Below are 24,776 nucleotides of genomic sequence, written 5' to 3' on the forward strand. Positions count from 1 at the left end.
TGCAATAATGTGCAATTGTCAACTGGATTTCCGCCCATGGTTTAGCTTCTATTCCTACCAATTTCTTGAGCTGTTTTTGCACCGGTTCTGGTAACCCTTGGCACAATATATGGAAGAACACAGGGATGGATTTCGTCCAAGATTCATGCGTTTCGAGCACCCACGCGTCTTGAAAATTCTGGATATAAAGCAACGGATCATCTGACTCTTTCATTTTTCGAGCCATTATAGCTCCCATATCAGATGTGTCTGGATATAGCGTACGCAGCACTTTCCACACTGCTGCTCTACAGTTATTAAATGGCGCTCCATCATGGGAGGTTACTCTAGGGTATCCCGCCCTTTTTCACACGTCGTCTGCTCTATCACCAAGTATAGCAATTAGGAGCCCCTTAATGTCCCCTATGGCTAGGGTGACACCCCCCGTCATTTTCTCTAACTTGTGTATCCACTTTCCAGCTCCCGATGTCAGCATTGGAAGCTTATTTTTCAGGTTTTCTCGGTCCATATGCGGCCATGGGATATATTGTGGTCTTGCTCCCCCTTTTCTAGGAGTGGGAACTGGAATGCGCAATCCTCCTTCTCCTTCCCCGTACCTCTCCCGTCTTTCGCCGGGGTGGCGTCCCAGCCCTGCCGTCTACCTGGCAATGTCCTCAACCCATCCGCATAGGCAGGTGCTGACGCCCCCCTCTGACTGTGGGGTGCTTCTTTAAGTCGGCTGGACTGTCCAGCGGACTTCGGTGTCCTACTTGCGGACACACTAGCACCTGACCATCGTACCTCTCGGTCCCTTGGGAGTCGTTTTTCGCACCGTCTCTCTTCGTCATGTGCCACTTCCGCTGTTTCCCCACGGGAGTCAGACTCTGAATACTCCCAGTTTACACAACTTCTTGCATCATCTTCGTTCTGCCCAATTTCTAGCCTATCTAGGGACAGTCCCCTGCTCCCGCTACTTCGGGTGACATCCTCGGTGTCATATAGCTGAGTGCTCTCTAAGTGCTCATCCTCCCTTCCCCCTTGGGAAATTAGTTCTAGCCCCATCTCGTCATAGATTTTATCAATCGTTTCCCCGATGCTTCTGGTGTCGAAGTCATCGTCAATATTTGTCCCGCTTGTACCTGGTACCGCATCGATTGCAGGAAAGAACTCTTCTATGTCTTTGCATTCTACAACAGGATTGGGTTTAATGACTTCCCGCTCCAAATACTCAAGATCTCGTGCCCTCTGTCTATGCTTGCGTTCTGCTTCCTCATTTATTTCCTTTCGCTTCTTTGCTTCTTCTCTAGCCATATCTACTTCTCTCATTCGTTCGTCTCTACGTTCCTTTGCCCTTCTAATCTCCTCATCTTCTCCCTTCTTCACTTTCTTTTCATGCACTCTCCTTTCTTCCTCCAACTTTAGCATGTTCTGCCTGTACTTTTCATAGGCAGCATATTATGTGCGACTGAGCGGTATTCCCTGCTCTTCGCGATATAGTTGTTCTCGCCTCAACCTATCCTTCTTTCTTACCTTCTCGTCTCTCATGTCCTGTTCTCTCTCCTTTTCCTTTCTTTGCGCCTCATCAGACCGTTCACTCGGTCTTAAGTCATCACTTCCTTTTCCATCTAATTTCAACAATATCTGTCCTTTCATCCATTCGTCTTTTGCGAATGCTAACTCATCACTTCCTTTCCGCTTTCTTCCCGCTCTCTCTCTATCGAGAGGTGCACTAGTCTGTGCCTGATCCCTTCTTCCATTGCCGCGCCTCTCCTTGTCCCTCGGGACTGTGGAGGCCAGATCAATTTCCTGTTCCTTCTCTTTCGTCTCGTCACTACTGCATGTAGGTGACTCATATGCGGGGTTGCTATACCCTGTGGCTGCTTTGAGCTCTCTCAACGGGTAAAGGCCCTCTGACTTGCTTCCCTCAATGACTGGTTCCGGCGGGGCTGGTGGCGCGGTAGGCGTCTCACCCCCCTCCGTACATACATTTAATATCCAGTCTGCGGGCGGTTCTTCTTTCTTCGCTTGCTCGAACATTTTCCAAAGTTCGAGAACAGCAAGGCGTTTCTCAAGCTTCTTGCCTGTATATGTGGCGTGTAGAAATGTCATGTGCTGTAAAACAGCCTTAGACAGTGACCCGTTATGGGGCCAAGGCATAAACATCTTATTGGCGGTACCCTTAACCCACTCCTGGCTGTATTTGTTCCATTTTACTACATGCTTGGGCAGCTGCTTACATAAATGCGCAAGTGGGGTAACTTCCTCCATTCTTAATTTTGTCACCAACAATATTCACACAGTTCTTTAAGCTCCACTAGTATGAGCGAGCACCACATACGCAAGCTCCAATCCAACCTTTTCCCACCAAATTTTGTATCAACAATTTACTCAAAACTCATCAATTCAAAGGCAATTTCCTCTTAGTTACGAAATTGCGTAAAGCAAATACATTGCAATCAATCAACAGTACAGTAATTTCATATTTGACATACACAGGACATATACGACAGACTAGACAGACTAGACGGACGCCAGCTGGTCATACATATACCTGCCTTCTAATCACTACCCCACCATGGGATTTGAACGAACCCCCTTAATTACGTCTTTAAACGTTATCGTAGCCTAATTGTCCCCCCTCTGTGGGCTCTGGGTTCACGTTCCTTCTGACCACTCTTTAAAGCGCAGGAACAAGGCGAATATTTACATTTTTGCTCAGGTGCCCCTCTGGTATTCCTTACGTTTTACTTCAGGTGCCCCCCTGATATACTTTACATTTTTACTTCAGGTGCCCCCCCTGATATCCTTTACGTTTTTACTTCAGGTGCCCCCCTGATATCCTTCACGTTTTACTTCAGGTGCCCCCCTGATATCCTTTACGTTTTTATTTCTTGTGCTCGAGTCATTACTCCCTATATATCTATACAGTCTTCTCTACTTCTAACTATTTTATTGTTTCTCCACCACACTCCGTTACCTTTCCCTTACTGGCTCTAATGCCTACAAAACATTTTCCAAAGTAACAAGTTTTATTGCTTTACTCACTGATCGCATCGTTTTCTCTCTGGAACTTCGGGATCACCGCCCCTTCCTCTTCTTGCTTTAAGGTTTTCATCCAATCCGCTGCCTGTGGGAATGAGAAGGGTTATGCTTGGAAAGGCGGGTTCCTTCAGACCCACTGCAGATTTTTTGAAACTTACATTGTCCACGGGAAGCTACTCAGTCTACTCAGCCGGAATGACGAAAGGACTCGTGATCTTACCGAAGGCCCAGAGTTACTTCGTGCCTTCGGTCTAAGGGTGTCTTACACTATATCAATCGATAATCTATAATCGATGGCCAAAACCATCCTCACGCTACAAAGTGTTCACGAGGAGAGGAATTCGCTGACGGGCCCATTGGTCAACACTCACCCTCTAGAACTTATATGACAAGATAGCTGCAACATTTGAGGACAGGGGGTGCAGGATTCACTTACTCCGACACGACTCAATAACGAGGACTCAGTAGTTTGGCAAAGGGAAGTCAGTTTAATGATACATACATCAAACAGGGAAACAAATGGAAATCAGCTGTAGTGCGATCTCCAGTCTCGCTCCGACTTCCATGAACTTTGGTAGAACAGCAATTCTCATAGGCTAACATCGTCATCTCTGACGTCTAATTTCGATAAAAAATCATCATGCAATATAATTGGTTAGGAAAGGTAACTTAAGTATAGGTGCCCTATCTGTATAGAGAAATAAAGCATGTGGATTGGATAACTCTTATCTGGTGGGCGTCTACGCCCATCCCTCTACATCACACATGATTGACGTCACTACACGTACGACGTCTCATTGGCTACAGTGTCTATAGGACCCTAGATTACATGGTCCATTGTGATTGGGCATGTCACACCCCTAAACATAAATCTCCACTTTAATTAGCAGCATGCAGAATAGACACCCAGGTGCATAGTGCCCCTAGATTCACCCTTCCTCCTTTCCATCAATCAGTGTTTTAGGGCTATGTGTCAATTAGTTGGCTGGGTATGGCCTCAGAACTGTAGCCTCTTATCAGGAAAAGTTATGGCATCCTCGGGTTCTGGATGGTACCTCTTCGCGCCTGGCTGGTCACGTGTTGGTTCACCGTGAATCTGCTTCAGTTTCTAGCCTTTTGTGCATTTAATCCTGTTTCAGCCTAGTCATCTGCATGGGCCTCTCTTATCTGGACCTTCACGGACGGGCTGGTATGCTCTGTAGTTGGAGTCTCGTGAGCTCATGCTCTCCTCCCCTTCTCTGGTTGACCTCGATTTCCTAAGCATGAGCTGCTCTTTGCTGAGTTTCGATTCCGCTCCTTCTCCTGCCTTTGGCTGGGTTTCGAAACTTAGCCTGTCAGGCCTCTGGCCGCCTGGGTACCTTTCTGCTTTTACAAAATGGAGTCGCACTTGTATAATGTGCCTTATTGAGGTAGTTATATGGTTGGTGCTTGCCGCTCTATCTTCTACTAAGCATTGCAGGCAGTATCGATTTCTTAGCATCTTGCGTTTCAAGCCTATTTACACACGTTGAAGAGGACGGTTGCTTCCATCTTGTCTCGTAGCACCTTTTCCTTACGTTTTAACATTGTCTCTTCTCTGCGTACAATCCATTCAATTTCGTAGTAACACGCACTGGCGTGTTATCTTCGATAGCTGCTCTTGTTCATTCTCGGATCTGTTCAGGCCCTTGTATCATTTCCACTGACCTTCCATTAAGGCTTTTGGGGTCTCTTCGTGGACTGTGTGTAGGTACTCCTCATTTCGTATCAGAGGCTGGTATGGCTGTCTAATAGGGTACAGTGCTGCCCAGGGTTGTCTGATTATGGGTGCTTCAACTGGTATGGATCTTCTGATATATACTGGGCAGAGTCCTAGTGCAGCTCTTTGTAGGTTCATTTGCTCTTCATACGTCACGTGCCTTGGCGAGTTTCTTCCTGGTAGCTCGAAATGGGGGGCAGGGTTGCAGGTCATGTCTGGAACCTCCTTTACACTCCCCTTCGGACCTAATGGGGAATTTTCAGCACAATCGCCGCACAGTAATACTGCGAGCGGTAAATGCATAGAAAATTGTCATTTTCTCTGCGTGTTTACCCCCTGCACTAACCTGGGGGTAAACACGCCAGACTTGTGATAGGGCCAGCCCTTAAATGCGGCAGTAACACTGTTACCGCTGCCCAACTCATGATGAGGCCCTTAGTGTATGATTCTCCAAATATTTTTACTTTCTGGCAACTAGATTGTGCTTTAGGCGCAATCTATAAGCCACAACATTTGTCATGGGAAGTGAAGCTAGAGATGGGTTGTGAGGGGGGCACATATGCTGTGGATATAGTGTGGATTTCTTTCCACCCACTGATGACGCATAGCCATGCTAGTCTATATGACCATTCTCAGCCCCTACCCACCGTTTCACATCAAAAAAGCCCTTCCCTCAGGATCTCTTGGAGCTAGTGTTGTGCTTTGAAAGCCTGTGTTACTTTTAAGCAGTCTTCTTTTAGATAATGGTATGTTTACAACTATATTGCTCTGGGTGAAATAAAAATGTCTCAACCAAGGATGCCTTCAGGCACTTGATTTATAATCCATGTGCATCCTAGCATTGGTTCTTTGTGCTGACTTCCTGTTAATAATAACAAGCATTGGCAAAGCCAAACGTTGTGACTCCGGTATAGGCATTATATGGGCATTTTCCAGGCAATGCAATAATTTAACGCTGTGCTAACACCATTTGCCAGTTGTTGCCATCTTGTAGCAAGATAGTACCATTATGCATTGCCTTGAAAATGCCTTTCCCGTGCCTACATACAAGCCAAAACTGTTGGCTTTGTCAATGTTTGTTTAATTTTGTGTTTTGTTGTCACACTGTCTATTCACAAGTTTATGCTCTAACAATCAATTGTTAACTTATAAAAAATTCACAATGTCTTTCTATCATAATAATATAATTATCTTTTACTAACCACACCTTGTAGTATATTCTCCCTGATGAAGAGTTTTGAAACTTGAAACACGTGTAGGTGTTTTTTTGGCATTTTATCATTTTGATTTTGAGCAATTTATTCACACAATTAATCATTTTGAGGAAACATTTTATCTAACACAAAATGAAAAACAATTTCCAAACAAAATATGGGTAATGACAGCAGACAAGAGTACAAAAAGCATCACATTAGAATATTGATTACTTGAAAATGGATTACTTAAGATAGGGTAACTAACTAATACATTACTGTGGAGGAAATGTTGGCAAATGAAAATTGTATGTACTCCCCTTGCACATTACTGCACATGCATTATGATATTGAATAGGCACTGTAAAGTGCCATGTTTAAGCACTGTTTCTTGCTCATGCAAGGCCAAGATTGTAGATTGTACTGCAAATGTCTTTGCAATGAAAGCCCCCCGCCTACCTTATTGGAATGCTCGCCTTCACATGTCTTGCTTCGGATGTGTTTCCCTTTTGGCATATGCAAGCGTGTTTTAGGCTCCTGCTTCCTTTGGTAAAGCAGTACTAGTAAGCAGAAGTCATTGTCTTGCAAGCGCTCTCACCTGCTTCAAAGCGTGTGTGAATCTTTAAGGAGTGTATTCAACTTGACTAAATTAATTATGACAGGTTGACCTCTCTGATAACACTGGCTTACATTAAAGAAAGCAGCTGGTGTCAAAGGCTTGTATAATGAGGCGTTATTCTCCGTTAGCAGGATGAGTTCAGTATACGACCTTGCCCTGCTGGGACCATTCCAGTGTAAAGCATGTGTTCCAGTGGGTATAAGAGAACTGAGGGAAGGGGGCAGAGACTTGTATTGAAGTCTCGTGTTGCTGTTGGATCTGTCCTGTCATTGTTTTTTACTAATAACGTGTTCACCAATCCACCGGAATAATTTCCTCCACAGTACCAATAAGGAATTGTTATCAGATTATAGATTTTTAGTGCTACGGACCACCAGCAAACATTATCCTCATCATTTTTGTTCCCTAGATCTGTGTCAGCAATTTCTGCCAGATTGGAAACCAGCACAATGCTAATTGTAGCACGAGCTCACTTGCCAATACTATTCACTATTGTAAGAAGGTTGGAGTAAGGTTGGAGTAAGAAAAGCAAATAAGTAAGGAAAAGTCTTTCACATCGATTACACAAATGAAGAACCACAGACCTGCAAAGGAGGGTCTGAAAATAGGGTGAGTACATGGAATAATATTTTTGCCTCCCCCAATTCTATGTTCAGATGCAATGCCTGGATAATTGGAATAGATGATTACTGATTTTACAAGTCACTCTGTATCCACTTGCTTTAAGGCTGTAGAGTACTTTATGGTAACTGGGTTAAAAGTGCACATTTATATCAAATTTACTTGCACTTTTAATGTCTGTTAGTGGAGAAAGACAAAATAAATGTGTCATATAACTCTTTTATCAGACAAAAAAAATAAGTACTAAATGAATACATTGAATTGATTGCAAGCTGTACCGGTTACTTATGTCGTTTTGGTAGTGCACTAAAGAAAATGAACTTGAATAATGCCTTTTTCCTTTGTCAAAACAGTTAAGTGACCATAAGAAAGCCTTGTCATAAGCAACACAAATGTATAATACTTTGCAGTATAATACATTTTGGCTTATACAGGTGACGTTATATTGATGGACCAAACTCTGATAGGTCATTCGTTCTGCAGGTACATTAATGATTTGGAGTTAGAAACAAATGCAGCAAAAACAAAAATATTGATATTCAACTCCAAAAGACGCAGCCAAAGGAACTTTTCCTTGTATTTAAATAATTTACAGCTAGAGCAGGTAAGGAAATGGAAATATCTGGGTAGTAACTATGGCCAGCATATCTCATCTGCGGGCGCACTCTGGGAGTTACAGATGAACAATCTGCCTTACTACAAAGGCAAAACAGTACCCTGGCTGGCATATGGAGCTGAATGCAAAACAGCCCAACTGCAGTGGGATATAATAGAGGGTATGTTGTGGAAAGCTGTCTTGAACATGCCGAAGGAGGTACCAATTGCATGTATACGTTATGGGCTAAAATCAAAAGAAGCATATAAACAATCGAAATCTCTACTTCTATTCAACATGATTCTAATGCCTCCGGTAGGCTTCTTGTTCATAAAATTACAAAAGCATATGAATAAACAGTCGTGCCCGGTTGTAAAAAAAAAAGAAACTGTGTGGGATAGATGCAGAACTTCCTGGAGAATATTGATAGTAATGGAAATGAATTGAGGGATTTCCCACTGCATCTAAAAAAAGCTCAACCTGATGGATTGGATCAAAACTAGAGCTCGCACCATGAATTACAAATTGTATAGATTTACCCAAACAATGGAGAAAGGTGCAGGTTTTGTTCAAACCTATTTTAGGCAGTCACGGAACAGAAAATAGAGAGACGACTTTTTGCACTTAAGGCTCAATCTATTTCCAGCTCACGGAAAAAAACAGTATTCATGCCAAACCAAGATATACTCCCAATAAGGGGTCAACTTGCGAAACTCTAGAACACCTCATAGTGATCTTCCCCCTGTTAAAACAAAAACACACTGTGCACTTTTCCAAGTTCTATTGAGATTTGGAATCATGTGATGAAGGAAAGCGGATTTCCTTGTGTATAGCTACGATGACTTGTAAACGGGATGTTTTAAAAATGAATGACGTTAAGAAATTGTATGAATTTCCTTTTTTTCTTTTGTCCCTTTGTACCTTCTTTTTTTTCTTGTTCTTTTCCTCCCTTTTTGCTAGATGAAATAAATATTGTACAGGGAAATCTTAGAATTGTATATACAATAATTATATTTACATTTTGCAACATAATAGATGAAAGTTATATTATATCGGGAAATGTTAGGATTGTATGTAGGATAATTGTATTTACATTTTGCAACATGACAAATGTGAAAGCTTTTTTTAAAGCCAAACACATGAATAAAAAAATAATAATGAAACGTTGCAGTAGTGCTTTAATTGGGATAGGTTTATTCTCATTTTAAAAGCTGCATTAAAGGTCGTATGAGAAGCATATGTTGTCTGGAGTCCAAAATTAGAAACCTACCTGTTATAATTAAACTTCTGTAACCTTACAAATGCACTTAGAAAAATTCAGTTAAAGGTACATTATGGTTGTAGCACAAACCATAAACGCCACAGAACGTTGCCATGCACTGCTCATGATGTCACACGTTGAGTACATGAAAGGGAAAATAACCTCTTGAAAATAATCTTCATGGTCAATTTGGACTTTGTTATTTGTTTGTCCATAAATCAAAAGTAAAACTCACCATAAGCAATCAGGGCTCCTGCTGTTTTCTCTGATCTGTTTTTCATCCTCATGCCTTGAAGGAACTTTGAGCATGTGCATCTCATCTGTGATCTCATGTGTGCCGTCATGGGCAGTTCGGGGTGGTGGGCAAGTTCAAGTTACGGTGCTTTCAAGAACCATAACTGACTCATTTTTATGTTTTTTTAAAAATCTTTTTAACTGCAACCATTACGTCCCCTCAACAGAGTGAATTCTTAAGGTCTTTACTACAGAGGTTTAACCATAATACATTTTTTTCAGTGAATATATATATTTTTTATGATAGACAATAGTATGCGTGGTGGACATACCAAGGAAACTCAATGTCCCCAGTGGCCACTGTGGTCCGGACATGCCCTTTTGTCATGCCCCAGGCCCAGTGACCACAGTGTCCATTGGACATGGCTCACCTCAAAGTGCCCATATGTGGAAACTGTGCCTGTTGTCATGCCATAGGTGTGGCGAGCACACAAACGATGCTGCTCGGCTGGGTATGGTCTGTGGCAATTCCAAGTTGAACATTTGCCTGAGGTATGGCCATTAGCAATGCAATAGGCACAGCAACCACACACACTGTGTTACTGGGCATGGTCTATGGCTGATCCAAGTAGACACTGTGCCTGAGTAATGGCCTTAAGCCATGCCCCTGGCTCTACAAACAAGCCACAGTCCCCAGTGGTCACTACTCCTAATCCCAGGGATCAGAAATCACTAGCTGGTGAATACTTGTGAAGCTTGTGGTCTGCGTCAGGCCTCATGTTGAGTCCTCAACTCCTCTTATTACTATCACAAGCAGGATGGGTCTTGTTTGGATCACTTCTTTTTGATATGGGGCATTTTTACTAGTCACATCTGCTTCTGTATTTTTCAAACAGCTTGAATTCCTCAAAATCCACTGATGTCGATGTCTGCCTCTGATCATTGAACCCTCCAGCATAGTTACCCCCACGGTTGAACTTCCTACAGCAAAAGCAGTTTGTGTCATGGACATCTGCTTTGAATTAGCACGGTATCCCCTACTTCTACTCCTTGGTCATTCAGTTGGCATCTCTCACTTTCCTTCCAGTTTCATGTTATCTGTTTCACTTTTCCATTGTCTACTATGGATACTGTTTGAAATGGGTGATCGGATGTGGCCTTTTTCACTTTACTGTTGGGTGTCTTGACCCACGTTTGAATTATTATGCTACAACATTTGGTGCTGTGGGCTTAGAAAATCCAAAATGGCGGAAAAGCCCACATTTGCGCCAGATTCCAGGAGAACCGCGCAGTTTTGCGCACACCAAAATGGTCGCCCGACCTGCCACCCACCAGTGCAAAGAAAGATGGTTCTGTCAAAATCTGTTTTTATTAATGTCAAAAATTGCTAAGATCATGGGCCCGAAACTACCAAACAAAAATCCAACTCTGGTTGAGTGTTCTACTTTACTCTACTGCAGATCCACATCAATGCCATGTCAAGCAAGGATCATATACTATCAAGTAAAATCCTTTCTTTTTGAAATGTATTAATTCAAGACAGCTGTCAAAAATAGGTGCAGTACCGGCATTGGACACTAACCGGCGCTAGCGATCTAAACTCTGATAGGAGAACTGTATTTCAGGAGTTGCAAAAAGATCCTGAGCTAGCTGGGACTTCAAAGGCTTGCTGATTAATGAAAATTCTTAACACCTGCTTTCCCAGAAGGCAGCCTGATTCAATTAACAGTTCAGAGACCCACACAACAGCCCAGGATATCACATGGCCCTGTTGATTGAGAGGGAGGAGTTTCCCCTGCAGCCTGCAGGACACAACACAATAGACCCTTTCAATTAAATAGAAATGCAGATTAGGGTGTAACTGTCCACAGCTGCCCTGCCAGGAAGGAGAAGCCTGTGATCTCTGACTCACCAAGTTCTGGGGGCGGGCCAGACTGGTATGTGAATTAAATTAAGGGCAAATGTATGTTTGATTAAACTGCTTATAAAATCTTGTATTAAGCTCACAGAAATGTACAATTTGGGGGTCCTTAATATGAAAAATGCCCTCACGATTTGAGACCAAACTCCACTTTGTGCGGTGTTCTCGGACCGAACCCCGCTATTTATTAATATTGCAGACACAGGGTTTATGCTAGAGACATAGTAATTTCCAGTAATATGCTCAGGGAAGGGGTGCAGGTCTGTGTACATTTTGAAGAAAAACCAATATGGCGAAAGTCACTAAAAAGCACAAAATGTTGCCATTTTTGAACCCAGGCTCTTAGGGGGATCAGAGTTGGGCAATAATGTACCTTAATTCATCTGCAATGTGTATATGTAATTTCAACAAACTGTGTATCTGGGGAATATGTGTTTTGGGTAAAATTGATTTTTCTAAGTAAATGCAAAGGGGAGTATCCTCTGACTCATAAAACATACCTCATCACGATGACACTCCATTCCTTCCCCCAATCAAGGGAGACAGGAGGACTTGGCCAATGACAAGTTGTGAGGGGCAGGCTTAGTTATGCCCATGCACACACCCATTTTCAAAACACATAAAAAGAGACTGCTTTGGATAGGCAAGACACTCACTTTCCCTTTTCTTGCGAAGCACTCTGCCGGACCAGACAATATCCAGAAGGACCATCTCCAGAACTTAGAATCCAGACTTCAGAACTTTTTCAGCAGTCCTCAAAATCTTTTGCAAATTATTCAACAGCCGGGCGAGCTGTTTGTTTCTGGCTAGAACCTTGGGCCAGAACCATATCCAGAGCCAGAAACAGAGCTGTATCCAGAACCAGTAGCAGACCCAGAAAGCAGTGCTGTATCCAGAGAGACCAGAACCAGAGAGACCCGACCGCTGTGAAGGGCCGCTAGCAGACCCAGACCAGATCGCTGTGAGCAGAACCAGTACCAGAAACCGCCCAGAGTCCAGTCCAAACCTGACCAGACCTTGACGGCCTATTTCAAATTTATAGTATGAGTACTCAGCTAGAACTGTGCAGAACCCATCTCTTAGTTTAAAATAATCTGATTCAAAACATTTGAACCTGTTCAGAACTGCATCATAGGAATCGTGTGTTTATTCTGTATTTTCAAAGCTGTAAAAGTGTCATTTTGTCATTCTTAAGTTTACTTTCATTTCGAGAAACTATCTTCACAAAATCGTCTGTATCTTTTTAATCACGTGTGCTAGGAACTTTCATTTTAAAGCTACGATTCTAAGCTTTCCAACAAGCCTAAAACCGACTCTCTATTCATTATAGTTTTTCTGTAAGAGCACTCGACGCACTCGGAAAAAGTGCCACGATTTGCGATTTGGCTCAAATTTCTTTACCTGTCAAACTAGCCGCTTTTGCTTGAACTGCTAAAATTCGTTTTCAACCTGCCAATCCCTCATTGAGCATCGCGAGTGTGACTTGAACTAATCTTAAATAGCTATCACCTACCCTGAACCTCCTAAAGGGAATTAAAATCATTTTTAGCATATTGTTCCCTTCTTTGCATACCAAATTTAAAAGTACTTTTGCCTGTGTTTAAAACCATCCCTGTTTCTCTAAGCTTGCTAGGGGGGAACTGAAATTCGTATTGTATTGTGATTGTATTCCTGAAAACTGTGTGCTTTACTCCATCTCCTTATATTGAATAGGGGGGGGGAGTGAATTTGCTCAAGGGGAAAAGTGAACATATTATCTCTTGTGAAACCCTATAAGTTTATTTCTGTACTGCATTTTCTTTCCATCATTGTTTTTCCTTGAAAACATAAAAGCATTCTCAGTTACCTTTTCCTTCCTATACCAACTCCTAATTAATTAAATAAGCGTACAATTGTAATGTTATCCATTGTTGATTACTGTCATATTCTTAAGTGTGATATCAAATATTAATTTATTATAAAAGTGTGATATATATATATATTGTTTAATTTTTCCAATAAATCTTTTAAATTGCAAAACAAACCTACTTCTTGGCTCAGTGAGGTCAGGGGGATTCAAAGAGAGGGGCGTTATATAAGGGTTTATCATCCAGAGTATAACTTGTCATAAAAATATATAAATAAGGGCTTTCCTTGGGCGTCCCAGACGAGGCACTGACTTAGTGGGATTGCTGAATTGAAGCCACTTAACATTACGATCCCAAAATGCCTCGGCAGGAGATACTTTAATGGAGGAATTGGGATTAGTGTGATATGACATCAACAACTGGAATAGGGCATTCAATAGAAAAAGTCTGTTCCTGGGGCGTAAGAGAAAGTCCCAGGATATGGAGTTGATTGTTAAGAAACGGGAGTTTCAGAAAGCAATTAGATCGCTGAATAAATGCTTGGCACTCTCATGGGCAGACAGTGAGAAATCCCAATAGACCCTAAGACTAACATTTTAAAGCTGGCAGAAGAACTGCAGACTTCATTCATACATTGGCAAGAATCAGGATTTATTTGAATATTTGAATATTTTTTTTAAGAAAGACACAAGAGCAATCTGGTGGATCCTAAATAACAAAGGTCATCTGCAATTAAGATCCCAATCCTGCTCTGTGGCTGAAGTATGGATCGAATTCCTTACAAATAAATTCTAAAGTAAATCTGATCTACCTGGGCAATGCGCTCCAGTAGAAAACAACTGCACAGCCTGGTCCGTTAAATTTGAGAGATGTGGATTAGACAGCGTGGTGAATGGTATCTACAACAAAAAACCTCAGCTGTGGGCTGACATCCTTTATAGATTATTCTCACATATGGCTGTTGGAGGTCATTGTGACTCTGGTCCCAATATTTTAAAAGGCAGTATAGAGGATCCCCTTAGTTATCACCCCATTTCACAGATCGACTGCTCTGCTAAAATCTTTGCTTCACTGCTGCTGCAAGAATTTACGGCATGGGCAGAGAAGAAGCACAGGTTTAACCCCCTACAAACAGGGTTTAGGACCAGTGTGGGGGCAATGCTGAGTGTTCTAACAATCTCTGCCTGTATCTCTGACACAGGGTGTCCGTTCCCCTGCTCACTTTATGTGGTTGCGATAGACTTATCTGCGCCCTTTGATAATGTGAACACAGGCTTACTATGGGGGAAACTATTAAGAACATAGGGGATCAACTTGGGTTTGCTAAATATAATCCAGATGCTGTACACAGAGATCTCGGCGAAGGTACAACTGAATACACTGGGTGACCTGTCACAGACCTTCCGCTTGGAGAGGGGAGTGCATCAGGGATGTGTCCTAGGCACATACTCTGTTCAATCTGTATCTTGCAGACACATGGGACGAGGGCACGACCTTGAGGGGATATTCCCCAAAGTGGTAAAATCTGACTCTCAGCTGTATAGCTTATGGGGATGATATTATCCTCATGGACTATACCCCGGCGGGTCTCCAAAGATAACTAGATGGGATAGAGGCATACTTCAAAACTGTTAATTCAAAGCTGTATCCCCTCTGGCTGTTAACGAGAGTATATCGTATATCATGAGTGCCTCTAGTTACAGGAAAATCAAGTCCTACCGATAGAAGCTAAATAATGTAAAAATAACTAGAGTCGATTCACTATGCTATCTGGGGTTTGTGATCGCTGTGAATAGACAAGTTGCAAAATGCAAATTAAGAATGGAGGAGAAGACGCAAGCATGCAAATCTATGATGAAGGTGATAAAATCCAAGCTCTGTGCTTACTCTCTGAAAACACTGATAGAGTTCCAAGTTACATTGATGGTCCCTTATGGATGTGAATTGGTGAATCTTAACAACAGGAAATATTTGGACATTCTAGAGGGGAGAATCCTAAAACATACACTGCGGCTCCCAAGGTCCGTTCCAGTCAGTGTCATCAGGCTAGACATGGGGCTGACTTTGTGGTGTGCCCAATACGTCAAGATAAGTATTACAATATGGAACAAATTAATGAACGCGTATGAGGCGAGTTTGGGTTTGCACATAAGAGATCTCTTATTGAGAGGCACTAACCTCTACCTTAGAAAGTTGAAAACTATATCTGACTCGTTTTTCAAACTGGTGGATTTGGTGGTGGGTGAGTCAGAATATGTGATAAATAACAAGGTAAAGAGATGGGACGTAATGATGGACATGCAGGACCTGGGGAGATTAATTCTACATAGGGGTAAAGAAATGTATTACACTCCAACAGGGCACCAAAGACTGTACATAAAGAAATTCCCCTCTAACGTACAGCAGGAATGGTACCTTAAATTCCGATCAAACTGTCTTCCAACATTAGAGGTCATCGGGCCTACCGAAAGAATTGCGCAGGTGTAGGATGTGTGGTTTGGCTGCCCCCAAGTCATTATTCAATCTGGTTATGGAATGCTTCAAGTTTAACAACGACAGGATGTTGAGGCTGAGACCTTTTATACACTTCACGGCCCAGGTCCTAACGGAAAGCTTATGGGAGAGGTTGATGCTGACATCCCAACTGGCGTTGATCCTAGCTCTGGTTAATAGATGTTCTCAGATATCAGTGCTAGGATGCAACATGGGGTAGTGGACCTTTGTAATGGATGGTATTAATAGAGATCGATACCTTTTTTAGGTCCTCTGCGGATGATCTTAGAACAGTATTAGTGGAAAGTGGGAATGTAATACCTGGAATGTAATACCTGTCTTTCCGCTCCTGGTCCTTCTTTTCTTTATTTCTCGCATCCTTTTCGGTACCTATTTAAAAAAAAGAAAAACAGTATTTTACGAATGGTTGAGATTGATCTGATCTGACATACATTGTGCTATGTAAGTATGTTTATTTTTTCTGTTGTCTTTTTTAGATGGTATTTTGAGTAAAGCTGTAAAATGTGATTTTTTTTATTATGACAACATTGTGTACGGTACAATATGTGTACTGAAAATGCAAATTAAAAATGTAAAAAAAGTATTTGTTTCTATGCACTTCTTAACACCTTATTTAGAGTCTGTATGAGGCTTCCCCGTTAGCTCAAGGCCAACACTGTGTGGGATGTATGATTTGTACCCCATAGTCTTCCAGAAATGTCCAGACCTCCAAGCCTTGAAAAAGGGGTCCATTTTCAGATTTGAGGGATTCAGGGATGCTATGGATGGCAAATACTTTCTTCAGGACTGGTATTACATCGTGAGAGGCTGCATTGGACATACATTCCACTTCTCGGTTCCTTGAATAATTGTCCAGTACCATTAAGACATCCTGGTCATTCAGAATTAATTCAGAGTCTACGCATATTTCCTGCCACAGGGTCCTGCTTTTGGCTTGCGATGCACTGGGTGGCTACCTGTTATTCGCTGCCATCATTTGGCACCTTTGACACCCTTGCATCAGCTTGTGTAATGCTTTTTCCAAAACAGGGAACTATACTTTTTCTCTCAGCTTCGATTTAGTGTCTACTGCTCCATGGTAGCCAATGTGCTCCAGACGTGTAACCTGGTCTACTGATGTAGACTGTATGATCTATGTGGGTCCTCTCAGAAGGATGCCTTTGTCAGAATTGGGTAGCTGAGACCATACTCTCCACAGGCCCTTCCTCGCCTCATGAGCTTGTGCACATTATATTGCTAAATTTCCATGTTCCAGGCATCTGATGGCATCTTGCAGACATTGATCGCCCCAAGTTGCTAAAGTGATGTCTTATCTTCTTTTTCTCGAGCCCACTAGAACCATGTGTATCAGGAAGCACTGGGTAAGCTGGTATAGGTTTCGTACAATCCCCTGCTTATATAACGGTCGGGTACCTACACTTTCTGATTACTTTGAACCAACCCCCAGGACCCAATAAAACTTTATTCCAAGATCACAGAAGTCATCAAACCTCAGGTTACATGAAATCTGGGAAAACGTCCCCCTGCTAAGCCCTTTAACAGTACAACCAATTGGTATGGTGCTGAATGCTGTGCTTCAAAAAAGGCTCTAGTAGTGGGAGCGAAAGCCACAACAGATGATGGTCGAGAGCTTCTGGCTAGACAAAGGGCACGCTCAAGGATCTTCTCGCTAAGAAAAAAGGCGAATATTCTTAGTCCACCTGTTTAGAACTAAAGGAGGCAGCATTGTCTAATGATAAAAGTGTGTTTTTTTTTTAAACTGACCGTCATTTTGAGGGGACCTATGCCCTGTTACTGCTAACCCTATTCCCATTTTAGTTCTTTATATAATAGCACTGCAGAAGTATATAATGCCCCTCTAAACCAACCAAGTCCCCTGCAAGTTACAGTGGATGTGGTTTTCCTGCCTTTTTCCTTTGCTGAGACTGAGGCAGCAATTGTTTCGCAAAAACTAGGCAAATCCCGAGTCCGGACTTTATTCCGGTAGCCATATTTAGGGAGCAGCCAAGAATATGGGCGCGTTCATAACCACGGTTTTTTAATGAACTGCTAACCCTAGGCACTGTCCCGCTCAGCTGGCAGGGTGCTTGGTTGTTGTCCATTTACAAGAAGGAGCCTATTCATTCACCGTCAAATTAAAGGCCCATTTCACTCCTCCATTCCTCCATTCCTTGGGTAAGTTATTTGGGAAACTTCTAGAATCCAGACTTGCACTATAGTGTATGATCACAATACCACCTCTTCCATGCAGGCATGGTTTAGAAAGGGGTTGGCTATAACCGACCAGGTGTTCCGTCTGTTATTAATTCTATAAACATTTGTTTTCTCAGAGAGCAACCCATCTACTTAGCCTTTGTAGATCTCAAGGCTGTGTTTGAGACTGTCTCACGGCCCCTTCTGTGGAAGTCCTTGGAAAATCTTGATATACCCTTGACCCTTATACAGGCTATTCGACTTCTTTACTCAGACTATTATGCATGGGTCAGAGGGGATAAGCAGACGGGCCCCAAATTAACCTTTCAATATCAATATTGGGGTCCAGCAAGGCTGCCTTTTGGACCCCCTTTCATTTTAATTGTTTATCAATGATTTCATCACAACTCTCTTGGCGCTTTTGGCAGACACCCCCCCCCAAAGGGAAGGACAGATAATTGCAACACTTTTCGACGCTGATGTCCCTATTCTTCTGTCAAAATTGCTGATGGGTCTGCAGTTCCAACTAACTTCACTCCACAGGACCACAGTAGCTAAGGGGTTAAAGCTTAATATAACTAAGCCCAAGATTTTTGTTTGCCACCCTCCTCCCCCCGCAGATTCAGCAATAATTGTGTGTTGTCGTTTAGTGTGTTGGGTAATAAGATCGAGATGGTAGATACGTTGGACTAGTTTGGTATAAGACTTGATGCCTGCCTTTCTTGGAAACCATTAGTTAAGAAGTGTTGTTCTAGGTTAGGACACAGAGGTAAAGCCGTGCAACAATTTTCCAAGAAATTTGAAGACCGGTTAATTTCGTGTGCACTTGAGGTTTACACTTTGCGGGCTGTCTCAGCGGCAATATATGGTGCAGAGGTGTGGTGTTACATTGACACTACCAAAATTAATGGAGAATAAAATGGACAAAAGATTACTGTTGTTGCCATATGCCCTGCTTGAGGTAGGCTTGAGGGGCAATATGTACAAAATAAAGTTAAAACGTTTGCCATATTGGGTGAAGTTTCGGACAAATTACCTACTTAAAGACTACCTGATGATCTTATCTGACCTTTTAGATCTTCCTGGTACATCCTTGTTACCATGGCTGAATTATGTGACAGATATGTTTTTTAAATTAGATATTCCAGATTTTTGGTCCCATGTGCAAAACTTGGGTCCCCATTCCAAATCACTTTTTTGAACTTCAAATTTGATAACATTTTCGATTACAGAAGGGAAAATTCAAAGGCCCCAACAGGGCTGCAATAACACAAATCACAACAATGCCCTTCAGTCCCACTGCACCCTGCCCCCCACGGCTACTACAATAACCCCACCCTCCCTTTGCTTGCTATGATATAATATGGCATTTATAACGCGCCTATACACAAGTGTTTCAAGGCGCGACGAGGCAAGGGAGGGGGAACAAGGGAAGACTGACAACGATCTTACTAGGCCAAGTGTCATTCAGATCGCGCAAGTGCGTGGGAGGGGGGAAAGGGAAAAGTGCAAGAGGGAGGGGAGAGGGGAAGTGCAGTACATAGGATAGTAGAATAACAAGATAGTAACGGCCAGAAGGCGCCAAGTGCAGGGTAAGTGCAGATAAGTGCTGGTAGGGGACTGTAGGGCTACAGAAAACAGTCCCCAGGTGCAAGGGTTGCCACGGAGGCAGTGCGGGTGTGCAGCTGGCGGGGCCTGGGCCCGAGAACAGAAGGGTGGCCAGGTAACCAGTGCAGTATCAGCCAGGAATTCAGCAGGGAAGAGGGGGAGAGAAAGCAGAAGCAAAGAGGAAGGTTTTGAGGTGCTTCCGGAACCGGAGATGGTCCTCTTCAAATTTAAAGGAGGCAGGAAGGCTGTTCCAGAGGGAGGCCCCTGCCGATGACAGAGATCTACCGCCCACTCGTTGCTTGGAGAAGCAACTGACCCTGAGGGAGTTGGAGGCGAATGAGCGAAGAGCTTTAGATATTTAGGAAGACAGAGTTGAAGATATTTCGGCCCCAGGCCCCAGAAGGCCTTGTGGACAATGCAGAGGGTTTTGAACTTAATCCTCACAGCCACTGGGAGCCAGTACCGAGATTTCAGTCCTGGAGAGATACGATCCCTGGGCTTGAGGCCAAGGACAAGTCTCGCAGTCCTGTTTTGGATAAGTTGCAGAGGGCGGAGAGTAGAGGCAGGCAGTTTTAGATAGAGGCTGTTACAGTAGTCCATCTTAGAGAGAACCAGGGCTCTGGAGACAGTGAGCTTCTGGGGGAAGGAGAGGAAAGGGAGAATACCTCGGAGGAGGTGCAGCTGGAAGTGTGACTTCTTAGAGACGTCAGAGATGTGAGGAGAGAAGGAGAGTGTGGAGTCGAAGATGACCCCAAGGTTTTTAGCCTTGCAGGTGGGGGCAGGAAGAGGGCCAAGATAGGCCGGCCAGAGAGCAACAGGGAAAGAGGGAGCGGGTGTGCCGATGAGTAGAATCTCAGTCTTACTGGCATTAAGGCAGAGGTCATTTGCGGCACACCACTCCTGGATAGCAGACAGACATTCAGAGATGCGAGAGGGAGAGGAGGAGGCCGAGGGTAGCCTGAAAATGAGCTGGGTATCATCCGCATAACACTGAAAATTGGGGCAGAGAGCAGCGATGCAGTAAATAAGAAAGAAACAGTAAGACCTCCAAGTAGCTACGGTCCCTCTCTTCAGGCAGCTTAATGTACAATCCCAGGAAACAACATTCTCCAGGGGGGAGTCAGCCCAAATGCCCCTCGATCACCCCAAAAACCCAGTAGACACAGGCACTTCACACTCCCATATATTTGGATTGGAACCCCAACCATTTAATTTCCACCTGAGCAATCCCACCATGCAGTGCTGCCGTAATTCTTTCCATCCAGTAAATATCTTTGGCTTTGGACACCCATTCAGGCTCTCCCACTTCCAATGACACACCAGCCAGACAAGCTCTGGCCGCCAGCAACGAGAAATGGACCATTGTGGGTAGGCCTCTGTATTCGCCCTCCCTTTCTTCCAAACCAAACAACACAGCAAGGGCTCCAAGGGGCGAGATAACCCCTCCACCTCCTTTATCCTGCCTAAGACCTCTGTCCAGAACACTGCACTCTCTCACATGCCCACCACACATGCCAATATGTGGCCCTTGTCCCGCAACCATGACAGCAAGGAGGGCAAACCCCAGCGTACATTTTGGAAAGACGGACAGGATCATATTGCCACTGATGCAGGAGCTTCATGCCATGCAACTTATACTGAGAGGATAGCAAAGTCTTAAATGCCTTCTGACATATCAACAGCCACAGTCTTTCCTCATTGTCCTTCCCCAGATCACCTTCCCATCTGCCCCCAGAGACGATCGGTTCCATGTCCTGAAGTGGCCGCTAACGCCCCACACAGAGCAGAGATCAATCCCTTTGTATCCAATAATAACAAATATTTCTCGACCTGCGTAAGCTCCCTTTGCAGAATTGGCTTCCATTTCTCAGCCGTAAGAACCCCTTTCATCTGTATATACAAAAAAACAGGCAACTTCCCTATATGCAGTGCCTCCTCTAGTTCATGAATCGATATAAATAAACCATCCCTCCACAATTGCCCCACCCTGGCCAAACCACCCTCAAACCAGGCCTGATGTCTGGCCAAGTCTCTTATAACAGGGGCCCATAAGTGACTCATTAGAATTGCTGTTCTACCAGACGCCAGAGATCCCAAATAACCCTCAAAATGGGATTCACATGAATCCTATGCGGAATCATCCCCCTGGGAACCCACAACCATTCCCCCACTGTGGCCATCCTCAGATTGAGATTTTCCAGTAACTGCTTGTCCTGTTCTTCCCACAAGTGGGGAACCAGGACTCTCAACTGTGCCACCTTGTATTACTGAAAAAAGGTCCAAGAAGCCCACGTCTCACTGTCCTTGGGGAGGACCAGCATATCATAGGCCACCCAGGGTTTCTTCCTCTGCCACAAAAACTGCAGCAGCCACCATTTAACTCCCAGAAAGAAAGCCTCTGGTACCCTTATCGGAAGCATCTGAAAAAGATACAGGATCCTAGGAAGGACGTTAATTTCAACAATACGGGTGACCACCACCCCGAGATAACACAACATCTCCAAATGCACCTCCATCCCCAATCGTTCTAACACCTCCAAATCTCTACAGCCATCGTCATTGAAAGGGAAAATGACAGACTTTTAACTTTAAACACTGACAGTTCACCAAACCGACTTATCACCTCCGGGGCCACCGGGATTATGGTATGCGGGTTGCGCACATGAAGCAAGATATCATCCGCATAAAGCCACAGCTTAAACTGATATCCCCCTACTCGCATCCCTTCCACCTGAGGGGTGGCCCTTGGTCGCTCCGCAAGTGGCTCCAAGGACAATCTGAATAACAGGGGTGACAGCGGGCACCTCTGTCTTGTCCCCCTAAGCAAGCACCCTCATCGACACAGTAGAATACAACCCCTGAATACCCTTGACCATGTTTTCACTGAATCGTACTTCTCCAGAACACTGTACAAAAAAAGCCCATTTGACCCAGTCGAAAGTCTTCTCTGCATCGAGGTCCAAAAGTGTTGGAATACCCCCTTTACCTCGATCCATGTCCATCAGATGTAGAGTCTTCCGCAAGGTATCCGCCCCCTTTCTTCCCTTAATAAAGATCACCTGATCCATGTGGACCAACCTCTGCATCAAGGTCTCAAGTCTGGAGGCCAGCACCCTTATGAAGATCTTCGCATGCACATTGAGCAGGGATATCAGGCGATATCCCGTGCAACACCTGGGGTGTCTTCCCTCCTTGGAAATCACCAATATCAAGGCACATCGAAAGGATGCGGGGGCCCTACCAGTCTCATAAATATGATTAAACAACTTGACTAGATGAGTTGAAAGGCAAACCACAGACAATATATAAAACCCTGGTGTAAAACCGTCATCTACCAGAGCTTTCCCAGTCTGCTGCCTACGAATCGCCAAAAGGACCTCCTTGAGACAAACCGGTGCCTACGTAGCCGATACGTCCTCCCCACTCATCCCAGTATCCTGCAAATACACCTCCATCCCTCTCTGATACGCCTCCCCGTCGAATAATACAGTCCCTCAGAAAATGTAGCAAAGCTCTCAGCTATCCCCTCCGAGGTGGTCTCTCCTTGACCGTCCACCCCGTCAATCCCATCAACCCATTGTTCAACCCTCGGCCCCTGCAAAAGTGCTGTGAAAAGCCCATCCACCATGTCCCCCTTTTCGTAATACTTCTGCCTCAGGAATTGCAATTGCCTCTCAACCATCCCCATCTCCCCCCAATCTCCCCCCAAAGCCAAGTCTCAAGCAAGGTCTGCTCCCTTTTCCTCCCTGCCCCCTCCCGGATCAACACTCCCAGCCAGGTTGCCTTGGCCACCTTCCACACTGTGCAATAGTCCACCTCTCTGGTGTCATTAATATCAAAGTATTCCCCAGTAGCCCCCATTTAAATCCTCACTGAACTTTCTATCCTTCCAGAGGGAATCATTGCATCTCCACAGGGAATCCCTGCACTGTAAACCCAGAAGAGAGAACTCCATATACACCATATCATGGTCTGACCGACTAATGGGCACCACACAGCAACCACCCACCCTATTCAACATATCCCGCCCCACGCCCAAAATAGTCTAATCTTGTGTAGGTACCATGGGTAGGGGAATAAAAGGTAAACCCGGGCTCCTGCGGATAGAGCTGCCTACATACATCCACCAATCCAAATCTTTCCAAACAGTCCCTAAGCCCGCCTCTCCCTGCAGCCGATTGCTGATCCATTGCAACCCCCAGCATCCTCCTATCCAGCATGGGATCTGCCCACATATTAAAATCACCACCCAGTATAACGGGCCCCCTAGCTTCCTTAAACAGCTGGACTAGCGTTTCCCCCAAAAAAGCATTCTGCCCTGAATTGGGGCAATACACCATGGCTAAGGGCAATCATGCCCTAACCTTGGTCCCTGTTATTAGGATCGCTCTCCCATACCCCAAATCACTTTTAACTAAGGCATTCGACCTTTGGGTAACCAGTGAGATAAACTGGCTATCGTTACAACTAGTCTGGTCATGGATTATCGACGGAAGGAACAATCTTTTGATTTCGAGCCCTACCTTGACAGATGGGATGCCAGAAACCGCTTGTTCCTACTAAAATTGTGTTTGGGTATCCTTGCAGTAAGCATTTTTCCTCCAATCGGGGGCCTAACAGCACCACATTCTGCAATTCGTGCAAAACAGTTGATGGAAAAATGTCGTATTTTCTCTTCTTATGCCCCCTATATGCAAACCTTAGAACCTGTTGATTCAAGCCGTTATTGTTAAAGGAAGGTGTGAGGACTGTTAACAGCACTCTAGTTATGCAGGCAATTAAATGATTAGTCGAAAGAAAGTCAATTGCTTTCCTATATGAGTGCCGCTTGAAAAAAGAGAACTGCATATATGCTGGTCAATATGTATTTTAATGTCATTAAACATACAGCTTTCCTGTAGCCTGTTAATCGTACATCTCAAGGTTAGGTCCATTAAAATTTGTGACCATTAATTTTATTGAGATGTTAGTTATATTTAGTTATGACATTGTTTGATGCTGTTCGAATTTTACTTTCATTTTTAATGTGCTTTTAAATGCATATTGCTGACTAACACTCTAGTATCGTCACTAGAATTCGATGATCTATGAGCATTTTGCACTTTATTCTATTAGCTTTTAATATCATATGTGAGATGTTCTAACAGTACCATGTATTCTACCCTTATAAACCATATATTTATACAGTCAATTAAATGTTTTATAAAGTTTTAGGACAAGTGTTGAAATAAACCTCTGATGGCGATGTCTTCTTTCTACACTGCTTCAGGTGATTACACACTTGTCATTAAACAGTGTTCCCCCGGCCATGTTTCTTCCACACCGGGCAACCCTGGATTTGTGTCAGGAGTCAGGACAAATTATCTGCAAGGTTGTCGGCCCTGGGTCTGAATTCCAACTGCACTATGTAC

General features: G+C 43.8%; 1 long non-coding RNA gene across 2 annotated transcripts in view; it reads left to right on the forward strand.

The window, feature by feature from the left end:
• Positions 1-6,699: 6,699 nt before the first annotated feature.
• LOC138566841 (uncharacterized) overlaps positions 6,700-24,776 on the forward strand; it is a 401,273-nt gene continuing 383,196 nt past the window's right edge. For both annotated transcript variants that reach the window (XR_011302038.1, XR_011302039.1), the window contains exon 1: positions 6,700-7,180. This is a non-coding gene — a long non-coding RNA (uncharacterized lncRNA). The remainder of the gene's footprint in view (positions 7,181-24,776) is intronic.

The sequence above is a fragment of the Ambystoma mexicanum genome, chromosome 2p, assembly GCF_040938575.1.
Source record: "Ambystoma mexicanum isolate Mex_15411 chromosome 2p, UKY_AmexF1_1, whole genome shotgun sequence".
Classification (NCBI taxonomy): Eukaryota; Metazoa; Chordata; class Amphibia; order Caudata; family Ambystomatidae; genus Ambystoma; species Ambystoma mexicanum.